Source organism: Clarias gariepinus, chromosome 15 (genome assembly GCF_024256425.1).
Source record: "Clarias gariepinus isolate MV-2021 ecotype Netherlands chromosome 15, CGAR_prim_01v2, whole genome shotgun sequence".
Taxonomy (NCBI): domain Eukaryota; kingdom Metazoa; phylum Chordata; class Actinopteri; order Siluriformes; family Clariidae; genus Clarias; species Clarias gariepinus.
The window spans coordinates 5091267-5115259 of record NC_071114.1 but is presented as its reverse complement, the minus strand read 5'-3'; the positions used below and the strand labels follow the sequence as shown (position 1 = coordinate 5115259).

The following is a 23993-nucleotide window of genomic DNA, read 5'->3' as shown; positions in this document are numbered from 1 at the left end:
TCCAGCAACGTTGGCACCACCACAGTTGTTGTCCATCTGACCACTTTGGAGAGGATGAAGCCCTGAGGCTGAGTGACATTGTCACTGTTGCATGACCAGACGGTGATCTGGAGGCTGCTCAGCTGCTGCTTGATCCAGTGCGCACACACGCACACACACAGACACACACACACACACACACACCAAGAGTCCTAGATGGCCTAGAGGATCACAACAATGTTGAGTTTAAGATTCTACCTCGTTAGAAACATCAGAATCAACTCCTTGGTTAATTCACTAAGCCTCCATGAGTTGAATTTGCTCAAAAACACAAATCTGTGTACAGCTGTGGCTTTCCAAGAGTCCGACACCCCTGGACTGGAACAACTAGAACTATTCCAAGTCCTGACCACACACACACTCAATCTATCTCCCTCTCTCGCTCATACACCCACACTTACACACATACACATACACAAACACGCATGCGCACAAAGGCACAGAGCAGATGCTAAAACTGATTATCAGCCATCAGTCAGTTGACGTGAGCTTCTAGTGGCCAAATGTTTGTCATCATTCACACCAATAGTGAGTAAGAAACTGTCAATGGCTCAATGACAATAATAATGACAATAATAATAATAATAATAATAATAATAATAATGTCTCTATGAAAAAAAAAATCAAAGGTACTGCCTTCTTTGTGCCAAGCTGACTGGTTTCAGTGTACGCGGCATATGGTCTAGCTGAAGGTCAGCTCGAGACTCCAAAGCTCTGCTGATGCAGATGTTGTCTGCCCCACAGCATCTTGGGTACGTTTCAGAACATGAGGCAGAGAACTGTGATAGAACACACGTGACACGTGCTGATGCTGGGGAAATTGTGCAAACTAATTAATGACCTGTTAGCAAAGCACTGTTGGATATGACATGGATGGTGGCAACAGAGATTACAGAGAAGGTGAAGAACAAAGCAACGCTATGGTTGACTACAGTTCATTTAGGGACTGAACTGTTAACACACACACAAATATATATATATATATATATATATATAAAACGTTAAAGGTATATTTAAGTGCTTGTGAAGCTTGTGCGTTCTAAGTACAACCCTGCGAGAAAGCTAAAACCATTTTTCCTTTAAGCTTGTATGTCTGAACGATTGATTGTTAGATGTATAAAGGTCAAATGTTTAATTGTTAAAGGTCAGTCATTTTGGTTGATGTCGGAGGCGCCGGGTTGTTTTGCAAATACAGCTCGCTCCTTCTGTGTTCTCTCTAAAACTCCTGCATGCATCGTGTCAAAACCACAACGCCTTAATCCTGCTGCAAAAGACGGAGCTTTCTGAACTGACAAGCAACATGACTGACAGACAAGTACAGCCACCACCTTGTACTATTTGGGTGAATGTTGGTGGCCAGCATGATTCCCAACCTTCACATACTGTATATACGGAGCCTGGGGCAGGCAGCATGTTTTCCTCTGAGCATATATATTTTATTGACAGCTGCCAGAATGTGAGGAGAATGAAAAAAAAAAAATCATTGACTGACCATATTGACTGACTTGCTGAAGATCGCAAAAAATGTTCAGATTTAATCCTTCAACCTTTACCGCAGGATGGAAATGATATCGCTTATAACATACAGTGTGTCTGAACAATGAACAATGCTGGATGCTAATAGTGGAACCATGTAGGTTTGTTCATTTATGCAGTTTTTTTGTATATGATTCATTAGTTCATCTTCAGTTATTGCTTCATCCTTTGGCAAAAACAGAGTCGCAAAGACTATCCAACTGGGTCAATAAAAACTCCGAAAAGAACCTGAGATCAGGTAAAAATAAATAAATAAATAAATAAAAAATCACCCTGGAGCAGTCAAGTGGATTGAGCCACTTTTATCTCGGGGGAAGAGATGCAGATGATGCTGATAATGAGTGATAACTTTGAGTGCTACATAGGCTGTCAGTGTAAATGTATAATTCTTTATGTGTTAATGACTGATCAACTTTACAGCCCCAGGATTAGGGGGTTTGAATCATACGTCCGGTGTGTGTGTGTGTGTGTGTGTTGAGTTTGCATGGTGCTTGGTGGGTTATATCTGGGTAACTCCAGCTACCTCCCCCAATCCAAAGACATGCAGTGTAGGTTGACTGGCATTTTCAAATTGCCTGCATTATATGATTATGTGTGGTTGTGCCTGTGGCATCCCATCCATCTAAATTCCCTTGGATAGGCTCCAGGCCCCCTGTGACCCTACACAGCATAAGCGGTGTAGATAATGGATGGATGTTAGGGCTTTATTAAGTAAATTAAGAGGCAGGTGTGATATTTTCTAAGGGAAAAGGGTTGTTTAAATGTTAGTTCTCTCTTTGTTGGGGGTAAACACATATATAAAGTATAGGTTACTTGGTTTTAATTGCATAGTATTACAATTTGTTTAATGATTAGAATCATTTCAGTCTGACAAATAGATATAAAAAATCTGTAAAAACATTTTTTATATACACTATATATATATACAGTGTGTATATTAATAAAATGTATGTGTGTGTATTAATAAAATTTGTTTATATATCATGTCAAATAATTGGCCTGCATCAAGCAAAGAAAACAGCTAAGAGGCAATGAAGGAAACTTTAGGGGTCAGTGGTGGCTCAAACGTTTAAGATTCTGGGTTACATCTTGAAAGGTCGGGGGTTCGAGCCCCAACACTGCCAAGTTGCCACTGTCAAGCACTTGAGCCTGTCTGCTCCAGGGGTGCTGTAGCCTGGCTGACATTGCACTCTGCTCTTCCCAACTGGGATATGTGGGGGAAAAATATGCTTTAAGGTATATGTGACAAATAATTGAATCTTAATCTTAACTAAGGAGATGCTGAAACAACTGAAATCGGATTGAGAACTGTCCATGGAATTTATTAAATTCTGGAAGGATAGTGTTGAACCATTGTCTTCGAATAAGAAAAAAAAATATGAATGATGGAGATCATCAAAAAAGCGCACATGCATAATTTGAAAAGAACTCAAGGGCTCGGGACTAAACAGGTGTGATGTGGTTTTATTTTTTTTATTTATTGCTTGGGAGCATAACAAATAGACCATTGGAAAAAGGGTCATGTGGTCTGATGAGTCCAGATTTAGCTTGTTCCAGAGCTATGGGAGTATCAGGGTAAGAAGAGAGGCGGGTGAAGTGATGCACACATCATGACTAGTGCCCAGTGCACAGGCCTCTGGAGACAGTGTTATGATCTGGGGTTGCTTCAGTTGGTCAGGTCTAGGCTCAGCAACGTTATGTGTCCAAAAGAAATGAGGTCAGGTGACAATCTGAATGTACTGAATGACTATTTATGATTTTTTTTTTTTTCTTCCAAGCTGGAATGGCCATATTCCAAGATGCCAGGATTCATCAGGCTGAAATTGTGAAAGAGTGGTTCAGGGAGAATGAGGGATTATTTTCACACATGGATTGGCCACCAGATTCTTCATGAACTGTGGTTCGACTCTTCCATCATCAGTACATGATCATCTTGGAAAGAAATCGATGCGGAAATAAATGTTTTGATGCGACCTTGGATGGAAATAAATGCATGACATTGCATAAATCTTATTGAAACGAGGTCATAACCGTAAACATACACATATATAATGTTACTTATGTACTTATACAGTATATATGCACTGCCTATTTATATATGGAGGGGAGTGCATATATATATATATATATATATATATATATATATATATATACACACACACACCAGTGCATGAGGTAGATTCTATATATACACTATAGAGTCACATCCAATTTCAAATTCATCCATTCCTCAGCCGAGTGTTCAACTTCTCGCTTGCTGGAGGGCTGTGAATACTGCACATGACAAAAGGAGTGCTGACTAGCGAGTCCTTTTGCTCCAGGAAGCCCTGTTGAAATCTGTCTGCTGAGGGACCTATGAGAAAGATGCGGCAGCTATGTCTCATTCACCAACTGCTAGAAAGCCGAACGAGAAGACAAGGCGAGGCAATCTCAAAAGTCAGAGAATGCCGGGAAGCAAGGCAAGACATGAAAGTTGGCCTATTTCATGGTCAGGCAGCAGGGACTGGGGAGGGTCTTGAATGGCAATGTGTCTACTTTAATGTGACAGACAAGTCCCTAGGCAAAATGAGCAGAGCCAGACAAACCCAGGTACTCGATGAGTGTGACACCAGCACTGGAAACAGTGTTTCTACGCACCCCTGCCATGAGTCGCTATACGCTTGTAAATAAATAAAACAAATTTGCTCCACATGTGGAGAGTTAATGGCATGGAGCCCTCGAGCAAGCTGTGCTGATCCTGTCCGCCCCGCTCCAATTCGGATCATAAAGCTCTCGGCTGACATTTGAGGGACTTGATCACTAAGTAAGACTCTGACACACACACACACACACACATGTGAACGCGCGCACGTACGCTTGTGCACACGTACACACACTCAGATGCCATTTGCTCGGGCAGCCATGCCTGTCCCTGCACTAAGGCCTGGTGTGCACCCGGTGCCGGAGTGGATGCTGGTGCCTGAGGGCTCTGTGCCATGTACGTATCACTCGGATGCGACTTACATGCACGGACAGGACAAAACACTTAACCCTGCTGTTCAGGTCAAAATGACCCACTTACATTTTGTAAAAAACAATACTCATCTGCAACATCAAACTTGATGTACTGAATTTCTGGAACAAAAAACAAAAACGGTTATATTTCAGGCACCATACAGTATCAGGTAATTTAGACAAAAACAATATTGTGATTTTCATGGTTTTGATACAGTACGTTTATAAAACAGAAAATCTGTTATTCCTCTTTTACCTGATTGAATGCCGCATCCTGTTCATGCAGTCTGATGTTGTTGATAGTTTTTCTATACTAGCACACCGTGGACCATGCTGACAAAGTGTTCATAGTAATGCGCTCTTTCTATTACATCCTTGTTACTATAGCAACAGTTCGTCTACATCCATGGGTTGTACATAATCTGAAGAAAGTGATAAAAGAATGAAACAAACCTGCTGTTATTTCACAAAGCAAAACATAATCTTATAGATGATGTTTAACTTTAACAGTTTAAGGTGTTAGGACTTTTTAATGTTTAGGGGTTTTTCCACCACAGGAAAGTCTTCGGAACAAAGTTTTTTATTTTCTGGCTTATCTGGTACATGACACACCGCAGGCAGAAGCCGGTGGTGGAAAATTGTTTTTAATTTGTTCTTCGGTATTAGGTAATGGACAATAATGTGTTGTTCAATAAGTAATTAATAATCGTCGTATAACAGACACTTTAAGACATGATGTAGTCGACTCTGGGGTACTAACGCTCCAACCCTACGACTGCTGTAGCACCTTGTCGTGGATTTCTTTTTCTCCCACTATAGCAGCACACCTTGTCATGTTTTAGGCTACAGAAAGGCAGAAGTATTAAGACTCGTAATTTAACTGTGCATTACTGTCTGACTTAAACGACCTGGTTTTTTTATTTCATCACTAAATCCAACCTGCCATATTTTCTACCGCAGCCCTGTTGAATTTCTCCGTTCTGCTCAGAAGGTGTTTATTAATTTTCGAGACCAGCAGCTCTGACAGTAATATCCTGTGCTCGTTCTAATTCATGATCACTTCAATAGTCACGGCTTAGACGTGGACTCGCGCAGCAGACACTCCACATAAAAAAGGTTTAAAGTTTAACCGTTAACCTTTTAATCTGCATTTTTTAGGTATGAGACTATAGCGTCAGCACTTTGTAACAGTCAGAGGTAAAGCAGTAACTTTAAATTTTTCCGACATGGGAAAGCCTTTTCAAGGGGAGAGCTGTGTTTTTATGGTGACAAGCTGGAACTTTTTTGTCTTATTAACTTGGAGAGAGAGAGACGAAATAAAATTGTGTTTGCGATGGATTGCGAGGATTGTTTACGTCTGCTGCGATGTTCATGATAACTAACACAGAAACTTCATAAAGGACTTTATTTAAATAAGAAAAAACAGAAAAAGATCAAAGATCCTTTGCATGATTAAGCAGTATCACACTCTAGGTTGTGCTGTTGTACTGAATATCAGCATGGCTGTGACACGACCTTGAGTGTGATACTGCCTTTATACAACAGTTCCACAAACATCATTAATTATAAACAGATAATAATTTGTTTGTTTATTTAACCCACGACTAGCGGAACTAACCGTGACTGGTGGACCTGGAGAACAACAGTTAGTGAAATTAACAGGGGGAAGGGAGTTTTAAATTCCCACCAATACCATGGTGCCAAAAGGTGAGAAGAATAAACCATGGAGATGATGGAAACTTACAAGATTTACTTTATTTTCCATTTATTCCACCTTAGAATATCAGCTAAAACTGGGGTGTTAAGTGGAAAGCTAGTGCCCTATGTAGCCACTGTTCCCCCATGTTCCCCATGGGGAAACCCCAGGAGGTGGGAGGTGTTCCCCCCATCAAGGAGTACCCTTGACCAGGGGTTAGAGAGGAATTTGGGATTCAGCCTTGTGTTGGGCGCTAGTTAGCTTTGTAGCTCCTGTTAGCCATGAACAGAGCAACACAGATGGTTTAGAGGCAACTCAGAATGACTTAGAAGCAATTACTAGCATCGTGTTATGAGGTGTGTTTTCTTGGTGAAAGTGCCTCCATGTCTGGTTTTGAATGAGCAAATAGCTGGTAGTTAGTGTAATTAACGACTGTTGCAAAACATCCCAGTTCGGTTATCGCCACTCATGGAATGCCTCTCGTCCAATCAAATTACTCGGTCGGGACTAACGTTGAATAAATGGAAATAAAACTCTTTGGAATTATAGGTTATTTGAAAGTATTTAATTTTGGGAGTAGAAATGGCATTTAATTTTCCTGAATCATCGACAGTTTTCCTATAACAGCATGCCCTGTGGTTTTTATTCCATATATATCTCTCTATATGCCTACTGTAATTCTGCATTAGAAATCTGAAAGGTTCCACATAATGAAACATTTACAATCTTAATTTATAAACCATATATTTAAACTGGTTATTAAAAGACAACAACAATTAACAATGGGCCAATGAGTCTAACACTATATCCATACAAAATACAAGCCTACAAAATGACAATATGTAAACTGGCAACTCCGTGCGCATTTCGATGAGAACCCGAAACCTCAGCTGCGCAGCAATTTCATAATGAATCCGGAAAATATAAGCAGTTCCTGGTGGCGCTCTTGGATGTCCGGACCCCACTGTGTAAGTTGAAAGTGCGTCCTCTTGAGATGAGAATGACAGTGACTGAACTTGGTAGCAGCCCAAGTGTTAAGCCTCGGGGAGCTGTGGAGAAGTGCACGAATGCCAGGAGTCTGGGCTGAGTACACAGATGGAAATTAATATGTTGATGTAGGTGGCATGTTTGTTAACAGTAGGACTCCGTCAGCTCGTGTAAGAGATCGGCCTACAGCCTGAGAAAGGGCTGATTAATGTCACGCGGTTGCAGACGCACCGATAACATTACATCTGTTTAATACCAAACATCTATTAGATTCCGATATTCCTTTGTGATTTCACCATCTGGTTTTCACTTAAGCGTTCGCAATAAGTGACTCATAACCATAGGCATTTCTATTGTCTTATTTATGAAGAGAATTACTTCAAGGAAAGATCCGACGACCTGTGAATAAGAGAGTAATGAAATGATATACAACAAAGGGAGGAAAAACTTGAGTTAAGCCAACAGATCTTAATATGATATATATATATATATATGGTCAAAAATATATGGACAACACTCTCAGAGCCATAAGATCTGATAGACAAATATGGTTGAAAGAAACGATCACTGTGTCCATAGTCAGCTTTATCAAACATGGAAATTTCTACCCTAGTCTACTGTACAAATTCTGAATTTATTTGTCACATACACAGCCATACACAAATTAAAAAGGATTCAAATAGGGAAATAAAATATGCATATGAAATAAGAGAAAATTATACAAACATACACAAAACACGACATTTTGTTACTGCGAAAGCAGGTAACGTGTATAGATCACGCATCCTCCGTTACATCAGTCACTACAGAGTCTCAAACTGCCCCTGGAAGCAACTTCAGCACATGACCTGTGGATCGAGTGGGTTCACCATGTCGGCTGGAGTGGTGTTAAAGCACCGCCACTGAACTCCGGAGCCGTGGCAAACGGTTCGATGAATCTCGCTTCACTATCCAATGAAGTGAACCTGATGGAGGAATCTTGTGTTTGGTGGATGCCAAGAGAACACCACCTACAGGGATGCACAGTGCTGACAGTAAATTTGGTGAAGATTGGGCTTTTTTATTTATTTATTTGTTTGTTTGTTTTTAATGATTCCGTTCCAGTGAGGGGTAATGTTAATAGGTTTGGCAAACAGAGCCGTTTGCAGAAAAACTCTACGCTTCCAAATTTGGAGCAACAGTTTGAGGAAGGTCTGTACCCTTGTGCGCAAAACAAGTTCCATGACATGGTCTGATGAGTCTGGCATGAAGGATCTCCAGAGTGAAACACCACTTGGATGAACTGGAGCGTTGAATGCGGGCCAAGCCTCATTGTCCGACATCACTGCTTGACCCCGCGTAATGCTCTTACACACTCAAAAATCGAGTGGAAAGCCTTCCTAGGAGACTCGAGGCTGTTACAGCTGCGAAGGGTCGGACCTGAAACATGTTAACGCTCATGCTGGTAAAAACGGGATATTTACCAAGCGCACAGGGGAGTCCACATACTTTTGGCCATGTGGTGTATATAGTGTACGTCGAATAGACTTGATATGTTTGTGAATAAGAACATGAAGATCTGTCTCTGTATATTTTTTTCCCTCGTTAATGTTCTGTAATTTTTTCTCCCCGTTACTCGTTTCCTGTCATGACGCATATTAAATGAGAAGTGCGTGACATGTGACAGTGCGAGTGTTTACGTTGCTAGTCGCAAATCCACACCTCTAGGCCTTCATGGGATTGAGGAACACACCAACACCTGATGACACAAATCACGGTGTGATTCACATCTTACAGGTTCGAGAAGCGTGGGTTACACGTCTGCTGTGCACTATTTCATCATTTCAAAAGGAATAGAAGGCAAACGCACATTCAGTCCAAATAAGAGCTCACAAAAAGACTTATTGAGGAAGTCTAAGGTTACATATATTACATTAATGAGATCCGCGCTTGATCCTCTTCTGCTTATCCCGTCCTTTGGCTCGTCCCACAGATTCTTCCTATTCTCGTCTGTTCTTCATTTTATTTCCTATTTATTTTTTTCACTGGGAGTGCAGGGCTTGAGGCAATGTCAGTAACGCAGAGCTTTTATAAATGACTATACATAAAAGGCAGAGTTGAAGGTTTTCTTCTTAGAGGAGTCCTTCACATTAATGTGACCATATGGACACTGAAAAAAGAGAGAGAAATGTACATTATTTATTATATATAATCTATATTATTATCTTATATATAGGGTTTGAGTCCCGTCTCGGGTCTGTGTGCATGGAGATGGCACGTTTCCGCCCATGGGCTTCCTCTGGGTACTCCGGTTTCCTCCCACAAGACATGCAGATTAATTTAATTCGTGTTCTCAAACTGCTTATTGTGTGTGTGTGTGTGTGTGTGTGCCCTGCAATGGATATAAGTGGTACAGAAGATTAATGAATGTTTCATTCAATAATATATATATATATATATATATATATATATATATATATATATATATATATATTATACATACGTGTGTGTGTGTGTGTGTGTGTGTGTGTGTGTGTGCATATCCTGCTTGTGTGGTAGGCTGACTTACTGAAACGGGACTTACATGCCTACATGCGCTTCCACAGCATCTCCCCCTTTTCTTATGGGCAACCTCTGTGAACACAGTGTAGCCGGATACCGGGTCCGTGTACGTTGTTTTCCCAGCCTGCAAATGAATAAAACATACACGACATCCTCCATGGACAGTGGTTGTGGATGTGCATAGGGAATGTGGAATACCGTCACGCTGTTTTGCTTTTTGTGGGGTTTCGTCATCCCGTGAGAAATGCACAGGTTGTTGTTATTTGCTTCGCACTTGACGTATTGCAGAAGCGAATACAATGACCTGGCAACAATTCCCAAGGAAATCAAGGTTCTGGGATGCACCAGACGGAAAAACAAACAGAACCTGATTGGGGGTAAATGTGCTAACATTTTCAGCATCTCGTTCAAGTCTTTCATCATGCAAATCGGGCCCGGGAACGATTGTTTATTTAAATATAATTTACACTCACTTCCTTCACCTAAAATACAGTATATTAAATGTGGAAATGTTTATATTTAATACCTTTATGAGGGAAGTCTGTCATTTCCTACTTGTCACTAGTTTCCCCCCGTCACTGTTCAGGGCATGAGAGTCGTCTTCAGCGGGTCACTCAGATATGTTTGCTTAACCTTTTATGAATATTTTTTTTAATGCCACAAAACGTTTGCACACACAGCAATAAAAATAATAATAAAAATGAAAGATGACTTTTAAAAACAACTTAACTTATAAAGTAACTTATAAAGACTTTTAAAATACTATTAAAATAAATGCAATAATTTTTTGGTACTTTTTCTTGTCACCTTGGTGTGTGCTGCACGCTTACTTACGATTGCTGTAAGACATTATTTAGGGCCACAGTCTGAGCTTTACGAACTGACTTGTTGTTATTCCTAAATTCAAATAACGTGGGCTAATTAAGACCGCAGCATGTTTTTGTTTTTTTGTATAAATGAGAAATGATGCTTGAATTCTACATTTCAACGCATTATCCCTGCACCAAGCGCAGCTCACAACCGCGTTTCTAGACTCATCCATGCTAGACGCAATAAACGTTGTTTTAATGCAGGATATTGTATCATCCAACATGTTTATTAGTCCAATTAGGTTCACATGTAGAAATCCTAGTGTCTCGTGCTGATCTGCGTGGAATTAATCAACAAAAAAAGTGTTTGAGTTTTCTTAATAAGCAGCGATTACTTTACCAATTGATGACTTTCCCAGCTTTAACGTGTGCTTAATGGAACACCTCCAAACTCATCTGTAGTTATTGAACTTTTTTTACACATTACACATTTTTACAAGCAAGATTTTGACACTTTTTTGAAACTGGACTTTCCATAAGGATTAATGAGGTATCCATCCATCCATCCATCCATCTTTTAGCCATTAATGATTATTTAGTTGATGAAGTCTTAAAAAATCTCCAATATATATTATAATAATATTTTATATACTATTTATATAATATATATAAACGTAGAAGAATTTGAAATAAGCCTTATAAATGGCAACATAATAAATGTTCATATAAGGAACACAAATGTAAATGCATGTGTGTGTGTTCGAGTGTGTAAATGCCATGTGGCAACTGACTAAATATATCCGTTATAAATGACTTTGGAACCAGCTGGTTATTTTTTTTTATTACCCATACAGTATGTAAGCAATATAGGTTGTTTTCATATCTTTAAAAGATATTTACATGTAGGAGTAACATATAATCATATAAACACCAAATATCCAAATTGGTCATATATGTTTTTTTAACATATACCAATCAGCCATAACATTAAAACCATCTAGGGTTAATGCTCTCTTGTGCCACTGAGACAGATCTGGGCCCTCAGTGCGTGGCTCCGCAGGGTGTGTGTGTGTGTGTTGGTGTTGTGGGGGTCTGGCATTGGGATATCGACAGCAGGTCTTCTGGGTGCTCCGAGGTGCGAGGTGGAGCCTCCCAGGATCTGTTAAGTTTGGAGACTGGCTCGGTGGCCTCGGGGTCTTTGGGCCCCGTGCGCTGGAGATTGTGGTGCACTGGGTGTTGTGCTGCCTTTCCAGTATGGCCAGCATTACATTTTTTCACACTGTGATTTGTGCAGCATTGGCTTTTCTGTTCAGACAGGCTGGCCTTTGGTCCTGGCGCGCGTGACAGTTGTCAACAGTTTACAGTTATATAATTGATAATCAACGTTGTTCATGTCACCTGTCAGCGGTCATAATGTAACGGCTGATCGGTGTATAGATATAAGATATATATGTAAGATATATGAAAACCTTCCCCAGACATATGGAGGTACAAGTCCATAGCTCGCATTTCTTTCTGGGAACCGTCCTATAAACCGAGTTCCCCTATCAGTAACGACTACAATTAGAAAAAGTTTTTGAACCTTAATTATCCAACAAACTCGACAAACAAATCTTTGAAAAACCCTTGAAGCTATTACCTCATACTCACTGAAGCCTGCTGAGGTCAAGTGTAACTAAAAGTGAGCTAACAATCTGGCCCAGCAACTTAGTTACTTGTGTGACTGTTGCAGAAGTTTAATAGCTTGCAAATTTCCTGTCATTACTAAACCGTTCATGGCCTGTCGATGCACTTTGACATTTAAACTCATGCATATTGCAGTGAGCTTTCAATGACTGATTCAGTCAAAGACGCACCGCTACTTTCTCATTTCAGCGAGACTTAGGTGATGCATCTTAATGCATAAAAACATTTAAAAATTACAAACCAGCGAGTTGAAAATTGTCTTGGAATGCACAGTCGTTTTTCCGAGTAGGTTTTAGGTAAGGCTTTAAGTCAGGTCTACCTGTAATTACAGTTGCATTGCATTCAAAGGTTCTGTCTACACAATTGTGTACCTCCAACTTTCTGGCGACAGTTTGGCAAAGAGCCATGCATTTGGTCCGGTGTCCAAATACTTTTGAGCCCATAGTTCACCTTTTACCTAATAATCTGTCGTGACAAATGTATATCAATATGTAGTTGTACGAATGGTAAAAATAATTAGATTCAGGTTTTCTTGGTATGAACAGTCTTTTTCACAAGATGGCGCACAAGACGCTGGGCCAAAGTCACTCTAACTGTCTTCATAACTCTTTCCTCCTGAGACTACATCGCTGATAAAAAAAGGATTAAGAATAAGACAAAACAAAACAATTTAGTTTACTCCAGGCGAAAAGATCGTCACGTTGATTGCTGATTTGTTTCCACGGTTAGCCTCCACAACAAAAAGGAGCGGAGTCGCTGAAACGACGATGAAAAGCGCCGCTCAGAAGTTTTTAACCCTCGTTTCTGAGCGGGTTTATAAAAGCAAGCACGCTAACTTCAGTTGTGACAGCTTCCAAGGCCAGGAGTGCCTGAGGCATTTCTGTGACACACCATTTCACATGCCATCTCTGTGCTCCATAGTGAAGCTGGCACTCGGTAGCGGCTCGTCTGGAACTCCTTTTCTGCCATAAAGTTTGAGCATGACTTCAAAAAATAAAAAAAATAAAAAAAATAGACCTCATGACAGCCGCAAGGACTCTCTGAGGTTAGGTCCAAAACAGCATACTACTAAATAGTAGAGCCTGGAACTGAATTTCACATTTTATTAAAGTAGGACAGGTTCTTTCATTCAATATAAACCTATAGGAGTATATATTTAATTGTAATATCTAGTATATCAGATCTGTCACATATATATGCCGAATTAAAGAACATGCGATAGGTTAGAGAAACTATGATATACACACGTTTTAAATATATAATAAATATATATAAAAGTCCACTATAGTAACTATACTTACTATAATACCAATAATACTGATACCTGTGATTATACCACCTGTATACTTTCTCTACTATAATTGAGAGAGAGAGAGAGAGAGAGAGAGAGAGAGAGAACTATAGTAACTATACTACCTATATACTAGCATTGGACTACGGTTCGAAAGATCCCAGGTTCAAACCCCACAACCACCAAGTTGCCACTGTTGGGCCCTTGAGCAAGGCCCTTAACCCTCAACTGCTCAGATGTGTAATGAGATAAAAATGTAAGTCAAGGATAAGAGCGTCTGCCGAATGCCTAAATGTATCTCTCTCTCTCACACACATTATATATATATATATATATATATATATATATATATATATATATATATATATATATATACATACAGTGGTGTGAAAAACTATTTGCCCCCTTCCTGATTTCTTATTCTTTTGCATGCTTGTCACACAAAATGTTTCTGATCATCAAACACATTTAACTATTAGTCAAAGGTAACACAAGTAAACACAAATGCAGTTTTTAAATGATGGTTTTTATTATTTAGGGAGAAAAAAATCCAAACCTACATGGCCCTGTGTGAAAAAGTAACTGCCCCCTGAACCTAATAACTGGTTGGGCCACCCTTAGCAGCAATAACTGCAATCAAGCGTTTGCGATAACTTGCAACGAGTCTTTTACAGCGCTCTGGAGGAATTTTGGCCCACTCATCTTTGCAGAATTGTTGTAATTCAGCTTTATTTGAGGGTTTTCTAGCATGAACCACCTTTTTAAGGTCATGCCACAACATCTCAATAGGATTCAGGTCAGGACTTTGACTAGGCCACTCCAAAGTCTTCATTTTGTTTTTCTTCAGCCATTCAGAGGTGGATTTGCTGGTGTGTTTTGGGTCATTGTCCTGCTGCAGCACCCAAGATCGCTTCAGCTTGAGTTGACGAACAGATGGCCGGACATTCTCCTTCAGGATTTTTTGGTAGACAGTAGAATTCATGGTTCCATCTATCACAGCAAGCCTTCCAGGTCCTGAAGCAGCAAAACAACCCCAGACCATCACACTACCACCACCATATTTTACTGTTGGTATGATGTTCTTTTTCTGAAATGCTGTGTTACTTTTACGCCAGATGTAACGGGACACGCACCTTCCAAAAAGTTCAACTTTTGTCTCGTCGGTCTACAAGGTATTTTCCCAAAGGTCTTGCCAATTATTGAGATGGTTTTAAGCAAAATTGAGACGAACCTTAATGTTCTTTTTGCTTAAAAGTGGTTTGCGCTTCGGAAATCTGCCATGCAGGCCGTTTTTGCCCAGTCTCTTTCTTATAGTGGAGTCGTGAACACTGACCTTAATTGAGGCAAGTGAGGCCTGCAGTTCTTTAGATGTTGTCCTGAGTCCCAAAGCTTTAGAAATGGCTTTATAACCTTTACCAGACTGATAGATCTCAATTACGTTTGTTCTCATTTGTTCCTGAATTTCTTTGGATCTTGGCATGATGTCTAGCTTTTGAGGTGCTTTTGGTCTACTTCTCTGTGTCAGGTAGCTCCTATTTAAGTGATTTCTTGATTGAAACAGGTGTGGCAGTAATCAGGCCTGGGGGTGACTACAGAAACTGAACTCAGGTGTGATAAACCACAGTTAAGTTATTTTTTAACAAGGGAAGCAATCACTTTTTCACACAGGGCCATGTAGATTTGGAGTTTTTTTTTTCCCTTAATAACGTAAACCTTCATTTAAAAACTGCATTTTGTGTTTAATTATGTTATCTTTGACCAATAGTTAACGGTTTTTGATGAGCAGAAACATTTAAGTGTGACAAACATGCAAAAGGATAAGAAATCAGGAAGGGGGCAAATAGTTTTTCACACCACTGTGTATATATATATATATATATATATATATATATAGAGAGAGAGAGATACATTATATCTATCTATCTATCTATCTATCTATCTATCTATCTATATATATATATATATATATATATAAATTTTCTGAGACCAATTATTTGATACATCCTGCCATTTAGTAGACACGAATGCAGTTACAAAGTTTCATATCAAAGTTGCACATCTGGGCAACTCTTTATTTAATGATTGAAATGCACCAAGTATATGAAGTGAATTCTGCGTCATTTTAATGCAAGCACTTTAAACAGATTTGAGAGCGAGTTGTTTAAAACAACATTAGTTCCAATGTTATTCATTTTGTTGATCAGATGCCTGTCAATCAGAAAGCTTTGCTTGCAAGTTTCGTGAAGGGCGGCGTCTAGCCTGCTGGATGAGGGGTCAGCCTCACAGAGGTGGTACTTAGCATAACCTATCGATAGAGGCTATAATTGATTTAAAAATCGCCAACAGCAAAGAGCGCATGTATGTCCCTTTATTTCATCGAAATGATTTGTAATGGGGTATGGCGCGGATATGAAGGTTTTTGTTAGTTTCTTAATAACATGTATTCTATGCCGTTGGTGATTTTTAAATAAATTATAGCCTATATCAATAGGTCGTGATAAGTATGAACCGCGTGAAGCTAACCTCTCATCCATCAGCGTAGGAGGGCACGTTCAATGTAACCTTCAGGCAAAGGTTTCTGATTCACAAGTGCCTGATTACATTCATTATCAAAATTAATAACACTGTAACTAACAATTTAGTTTTTTAGTTCAATTTTTTTCACTCGCAAACTTTATTTCAAAGAGGTGAGCTCCCTGTTTAAAGTGCTTGCATTAAAAATACACAGAATTTGTTTACTTTATATGATTACTTTTTCATGCTGAACACCACAAGAAGCTGGGATATTTACCTTTGTTTTTTTCACCTAGAGCTGTGGGTAAATGATTGCGTAAGCCAAATCAACCTGGAAACATTTCAGAAAAGCTGAATTTTCTTTGTACTTGTGTACATATGTTGATCACGTGTAACGTGCAAAGCGTGTTCCTGACACAGATCATTTGCACAATTCGCCCAAAAGAACTCTATGAAATGTCATGTGCGCAGACAGCTGGGACAACAACATGAAAGATCAACGACAAGACTAAAAGACAAAGTTATTTTGATTCAATTCTATTTAAAAAAAAATGTATAATGTTTAAAACTACTGCAGGCGGCAACGTGGCCTCGCACCTCCATGGTCGAGGGTTCGATTCCCGCTTCGGGTCTGTGTGCATGTTCTCAACGTGCTTGATGGGTTTCCTCTGGGTATTTCGGTTTCCTCCAACAGTCCAAAGAAATGCAGATTAAGTTGATTTGCGTTCAGAATAAGGCAGTATAGTGATAAATGAATAAATGAATGAATGAATAAATGAATGAATGATACAACTACTAAAAATAATAACTGCGCACTAAATCATATGTCAGTTTATATCTATAATGAGAAAAGCAGGCCTGTCCGCCTTGTAAACATGCATTTCCTTTCATTATACTATAGTATTTATTTTTCATAATCCCTTAATATCAGACGCTCTTAATCTTAAGGCTAAGCTTGATAAACAAGGCCTATTGTGGTTGTTAGCAGTTACATTATACTGTATTAGTCAGGATGCAGCTGGATGAGTCTTCACAAGGCTTATTATTTTTAATACTTGCATGAGCTCATATTCGTTATTTATTCAAGAGCCTTTCTAAAACACCCATTCATATGAAAACAGAAACATCTGATCATCACTAACTGCTTTATCCTGTTCTTGGTTGCTGTGAAATACATCCTGAATGAGATGCCAGTTCATCCCTAGGCATCATGCATGCACACACTTTGGGCGTTTTTCTCACTGGGGTCCGGGAACCGTTTACGGGCACACTTGGCCCCGGGACCAGTGGATTTTTGTCTGTGAGCATGCAATCGTTCCAAGCTCGGGAACAAAGCCCTGGACCGAGAGGTGGTCTCGGGAACGAAGCCCTGGACTGAGAGGTGGTCTCGGAAACAATTAATGCGTTCCCGAGCGTGGAAGGTGGGATAGAAGTACACGCTGATGCTCAAAAGAGGAAGTGACGTAGTGACGAAAGCATCTAAAGAGGAAAACATGCAAAGAAAATTGGACACTACACATAAAAACTCAGATATTTACGGACGTATCCATAAGTATTTAGACAGGTAGGAGTTAAGTTATTAACACTGTTAAAGAGAGTCGCATATCATCACGGCATCCCCTGGTGATTGTCTGTGGATCTTGTGGTGACATTTTAAATGCATATAATAAGATATACAGGTTTATCCTTTCACATTAACTCACAACAAAGTTAACTCCTCGTGTCTGCTTACTTTAAGGCCCCAGAAAAAAATTCCATGTTCAAAACAGTAGAACGTGATGAACTTAAGTGCTGTGCTTATGTAGCTATTAGGGCTACAGGTACTTACTCATTTTATGTATAACCTTTATTTATCTCTTCCAACACATCTCGGAGGCATTTATAAAAATTGAGATGCTGATGATCCGCATAAGCTTCACACCACACACACAATTTCAGGTTATCTGTGATTGCTCTGGGTTTGTTGTGACAAAATTTGGATGTTGGAAGAATGAAATTTGTACAAGCTGTTATGGTTGCAACCTTTAGCTAATTTCTTGCTTTTATACTTTCTTACTGGAGGAAACACAGACTGAGACCTCTGACAGTAGCACAAGACCAGATAACAACAGGAGAAAGAGGAAAAACCTGACGTGCAAGATCAGGAGACTCATAATGCTTGGATGAAATTTAAATTTTAATGGCGGAGCGCTGACTACAGATATATAGGTGTATAGTTATATATATTTTCACTATTTAATTTTAGTAACATTCCCTTCTGCTAATCCAAGTACAAGTAATAAAGAAATTACGATACATTTTAATGTTCACATTTTTCTCATTTTTGACCGCTACTTTTCTGTTAAAACACTTGCTTGAATTATGATTTACTTGAATATTTGTCAATAAAACATTTTGCACTCTAACCAGTACTTTGTCTCTATTCCAAATCACCCACACATCTTGGATTCTACAGTATACATTTATTTACAAAAATACAGTGTAAACACGCTGCACACAAAACATGTTAAACACAAAACATTGATGCATGGTGAGGTTTCAGGTTCAATAGTTTCAGCACATCAGCCAAGTTTGAAAAGCTACACTCGACAAGGTAAGGCAAAAAAGAGCACAAGCATCTCTCTTATAGGTATGTTGTCTTCTTGATAGGAGAATTAGGCAGCCATTCCTGGTCTCTCCAGGTCACGAGGACATGCTTCCATTACACACCAGACCTCTCTTGAACCCAGATCATCTTGGGAAGAACAGAAGTGTATAAGAAGTGGGAAGTACTGTAGTGATTAGATATTTATTAGATGTATTTATGCTATTCTTGCATTTCTTTATGCATTCTTTACATTTGTATGATTGACTCATGGTGTACATGAACACTATTTTTGCCATAAAAGAACTAAATATTTAAAATAAATAATGCTCTGGTGCTATGACCAAAAGAATTTATGTTTAATGAGCACTTTTTTAATGTCACTGTGGAAATCAGACGAAAATTTAGACAGAAGCTGGTTCCTCACCTTACAGAGTGGAGTTTTAAAATAATTCCTCAGTGCCTCGTGCCGTATCCGCGCAGCTCGTGCGATAGATGTGTCAGTAGCAATGTTGTTCAGAGTGCCGTTGATTTTGTCACAAAAAAAAAAAACCACCCACATAGAGCATTAACAGGTGCAACAGTTTACGACTCGTGGTTTCTTCTTCTTTCTCTTTTTGGACAGCAGAGAACCAAACCGGGTAAAGGGGGGAATTAGGGAGGGGGAGAAATCGTACCCGGAAACGGGACGGAACGATCGTTCCCAGTGAGAAAATCTTACTCACACACACATTCACATCTAGGGGCAATTTAGCAAAGTCAATCCACCCATCTCTATGTCTTTTAAGTGTAAGGAGATAATTAAATTTTTTGTTTTTATATTTGAATAAATTGAATGGCTTGAATATATTTGAATACATTGCAGAAGACTGAAATAATATATATAATTAAAATTTTGTTGCATAAGGCTCACGTGATTAATCAGTTGGCACATTCCTAATAACAGTACTATGGACACTGACACTTTTACCCACTTTACTGATTTTATAGTTCACATTTTATATTTTATAGCTCTTTACTTTTTAATAGCTCTCCAAATTTTGTAGTATTTTGCATAATACAATGACAATAAAGGCATTCTATACTATTCTATTCTATCCGATTATGACCTTATACAGATATCAATATGCGCAAATTTTAGCACAAATACAGTACAGTATATGGCTGAGATTGTGGACACCTAACCATCATGCTTATATCGGGGTCTCTTACAATATGTAGCCACAAAGTTTAAGCACAAGATTTACATTTTACATGCACAGTATTTGGCAGAGACCCTTATCCAGAGCGACTTACATTTCTATCACACTATGCCTCTGAGCAGTTGAGGGTTAAGGGCCTCGCTCAAGGGCCCAACAGAGGCAAACTTAGAGGTGCAGGGGGTTGAACCTAAGACCTTCCCGATCAGTAGTCCAATGCCTTAACCACTGAGCTACCCCCTACCCCTGCCCCTGCACACAATTTTATGGAATGTCTGTGTATGGGATAACATTACAATTTTGCTTCACTGGAACTAAGAGGTCCAAACCTGTTCCATGGCAATGTGCCAGTAGACAATCAAGATTCATTATGGCATGGTTTGCCAAGGCTGGAAGAATCTTAATGACCTACACAGAGCACTGACCCATACCCCCAGCCTTCCCCGCTTAACATCAGCACCTGACCTCACTAATGCTCTTCACAGCTGCAGTTGGTAGCTTACATATACTTACAATGAACACAGTTGTCCTGGCAATATAATTTCTTCAAACTGGTTTTGTCTTTGTCTGGAGAGGAAGGATTTGTTTCCTCTAGGAAGGTAAGAATGGGCCCTTTGACACAAACTGTCACCCACAGCTGAGTGGAATTTAATTTGGGAAGGTCAGGAACAACTCAGGAACCACCAAAGCACTGACTTCACATGAACTGGAAGTTACTGGAACACCAGTTTCACAGTCTACAGACAAGAGAGTTTAACATCAAAGTGGACTGAAAGGCTGCCGTCCAAGAAAGAAGCCCTCGGTCCAAAATCAACAATGTCAAGCTTGACTAAAGTTTGCATCTGACCACATGGACAAAGAAAACAAATCTTCTGCAGAAACGTTTCAGCCAGATGTATGTTTAGAGGAGAAAATATAAGGCATTCAACCCCAAAAAAACTGTATATTCACACTGAACACTGTTAAGCATGAACACTGATGATGATGGTGGTGGTGGCATCATGCTTCGGCATTGGTTTGCAAGTGGAAGTGCATGGAAGCATGAAGAAAGAGGAGAACCTCAGAATTCTTCAGCAGAACTTTAAATAATTAGTTAGATGGTTGAAACTTGGACAGAATTTGGAAAACCCAAACACACTTCAAAGCTGATGCTGTTGGAAAGCCTCCGAGTAGAACAGCTCTAAAGTGCGCAACCTATCATCCAGGGATTGTGAGTTTAAATCCCGGGTGTTGCTGTAGGCCTCTCGCCGCCAGCGCCCTAGAGAGGGAAGGGATGGGAGCCAGTTAGCGCTCATATCAATCACTGCTCTACAGCCAATCACGACCGTCTGTGAGATCACGCAAGCGGATAGTGCTGTCCTAGTTGTAGCCTTGATTTAAAAGTGCCCTGATGAGGGGTGGGAATTGGCTACGACTAAATTAGGGAAAAACCCAGGAAATAATAAATCAGGCCAGACTTTAAGTTTTTGACCCCTCAACATTACCTAAAATTTCTTTTTGTATGTTCCAGGAAACCAACAAATTTAATTGGACAATACTAATTTTGCCAAGAAAAGCATTTAAATAATCAACCGGGATTCTGCCAGACGTTTGCAGATGGCAACCAAAAACATCTGCCAAAGGTAAAACTTGCTTAGGGACATTCAACTAAACATTACTGTAGGTTTGCTGCTTGTAGAATTTCGACCCTATGTTAATTTCAGAAAAACAAAAATTCTCTGTTAAAGAAATACCTTGTACAATCGGCAAAAACATGGCACTGGTGTTAAAAAGTGTCTCTCCTACAGTAGGTGACAGGTTAAATATTCAATATTGGATCGTATAACATCATTTCTCATAATACTTAATGCTTCTCATCTCCTGATGAAAAATGGGGCACATATAAAAAATTATTTTTCCAAAAAGTTAGCAACTTGTTGAAATTAGCAACACCTTCCACTTTATTAAGTTATATGATCAGGCAATCATGTGGCAGTAGTGCAGTGCAGTGCAAAAAAACAAAAAACAAAAAAAATATATAATACAGATTTACATACAATACAATACAAGATTTTGGTGTAATTCTGAAATCAACATGAAGAAAAAGTGTGATCTTTGTGCTATGGATTTGGTTCCATAGCATCCTGCTTTAAGTATGCTGATCTGCGATTTACACACAAGAGTTTGAGAGCTTGCACGGAAATGTGTGAAAAACAAAAAACAAGTAAGCGAATGTTCTGTATGTGGGAACGCCGTCTCATTTCTCCCCCTATTTTGATGTCTGACACGAACCTTAGGTAAGGCTTTTGACCTGTATCTGCACTCTGCTCCTGTCACGTCATTACATAACTGATGGCATAACTGCATTAACGAGCAGGTGTACAGGTTTGCTTCATAAAATGGATAGACAGTGTACAGATGGGAGGGTGGATGTGCTTTTACAAACTGGTTACCAGTCCACAGTGGGTGTGTGTTGATATCAAATGAGCCAATGCACCTAAATACAGGCTACATTAAGTACGAAACGACCCTGCCATACTGTAAGGCTGTAATGTTGTTGTGCTGGGGCTCTGCGCTCTCACCTCGCATGCGTCCTGGTGAAGGCTCTGGATCAATCTGTCCTGCTCAGAGAGAGTGTGTGTCCCAGTGTGTGTCTGATGAGACTCTCTCACACTCCCACCGGATTGGTTACTCCCTCGTGCTTCACGCGTGCCCGGTGAGATCAGAGAGACTTCTTCGCTACACATGCGAGCTGACGTCATGATCAGATATTCTGCGCGCCTTTGAGGATTACCCCGAGCACGCGCTGCTTTGAAAACTCCACTTAAAAGAAACATTGTTTCCGCGCAGGTTCCTCAAACACTTCTGTAAACAGCACATACCGGAAGTGCCTGTGAGCCAATAGGAAGCGAGAGAGCTCTAGTGCACTTTTAAATGCTGTCCTTATTGCACAGTCAGGTTCATAAGTATGTGAACTTTTTTTTCTTCTTTTTTCTGCTTCTGTACACTACTACAATGGGTTTTAAATGAATCAAGACCCTAGTCTGCTTTTTTTTTTTTTTTTTACCCTTCTTGCCCTTTGGCTCTTCCATGGTGACTTTTATTATTAACAGAATATTGTTTGTGTTTAAATGTTTGCTCTGGGTGTCAAATGCATATTGATCAGGCTTTGTTGTTTTGGTGTTTGGTGTAATTAAAAAAAAATAAAATGTAGACTCTATCTGTTTTTATCATAATTATCATTATTATAAATGTTAATGTTAAATGTTATAATTTTTTTTTTTTGTTATACTTGGGTACAAATTCTTTGCAATCCGTAACTGTGTGAAATCTAGAATTCCAATACTAGGCAGCATTTATCTGACCCTTGTGAGAAATTGGAGGGCTACTGTGTATAGTGCTGTAAAAAAAAGTATTTGCCCCTTCCTGATCTTTTAATTTGTTTTTAAAACAAATTTAATGTCACTTACTTACTCACTCACTCACTCACTCACTCACAATCTATACCAATTTATTCTGGTATACAGGGTCACGTGGGGCCTGAAGCCTATCCCAGGAGATATGGGCATGACTCGAGGTACTCCCTGGATAGGGTGCCAATTCATCACAGGGCACACACACACACACACACTGTTTCAGACACTACGGCCAACTTGGGAACGCCAATTAGCCCAACCTGCATGTCTTTGGACTGTGGGAGGAAACCAGAGAACCCAGAGGAAACCCACCAAGCATGTGGAGAACATGCAAACTCCACACACAGAGGTGGAAATCAAACCCAGACCCTGGAGGTGCAAGGCGGCAGTGCTAACCACTAAGCCACAGTGCTATTTTGCATAAGTGTCACCCTTGAATGATTCAAATTATCAAAAAAAAATTATATTACACAAAGATAACCTCAGTAAATACAAAATGCAGGTATTACATGATGTATTTTAAATTAAGGGAAAAAAGCTGTACAAATCTTCCTGACCCTATGGGAAAAAGGTAATTAAGTAATGAGAATGTCTGGGCATCAGTTTGTGACCTCAGCTCAAGTGCAAGTCTGCAAAGGAGAGAAGGCCACAATTTCTCCACAGCAATGTGAAAGACTAATCTCCAAGGGTGACACAACCAGTTATTAGGTTTAGGGGTCAAT

At 39.6% G+C, this 23993-nt stretch overlaps 1 long non-coding RNA gene across 1 annotated transcript; it reads right to left on the bottom strand.

Annotated features, from left to right (window-relative positions):
• Window positions 1–18539: 18539 nt before the first annotated feature.
• On the bottom strand, window positions 18540–22740 carry LOC128542651 (uncharacterized). The gene is made up of 2 exons (XR_008365669.1): window positions 22438–22740; window positions 18540–18827 (listed from the first exon to the last, which is right to left on the bottom strand). It is a non-coding gene; the product is annotated as an uncharacterized LOC128542651 (long non-coding RNA).
• Window positions 22741–23993: the final 1253 nt, after the last annotated feature.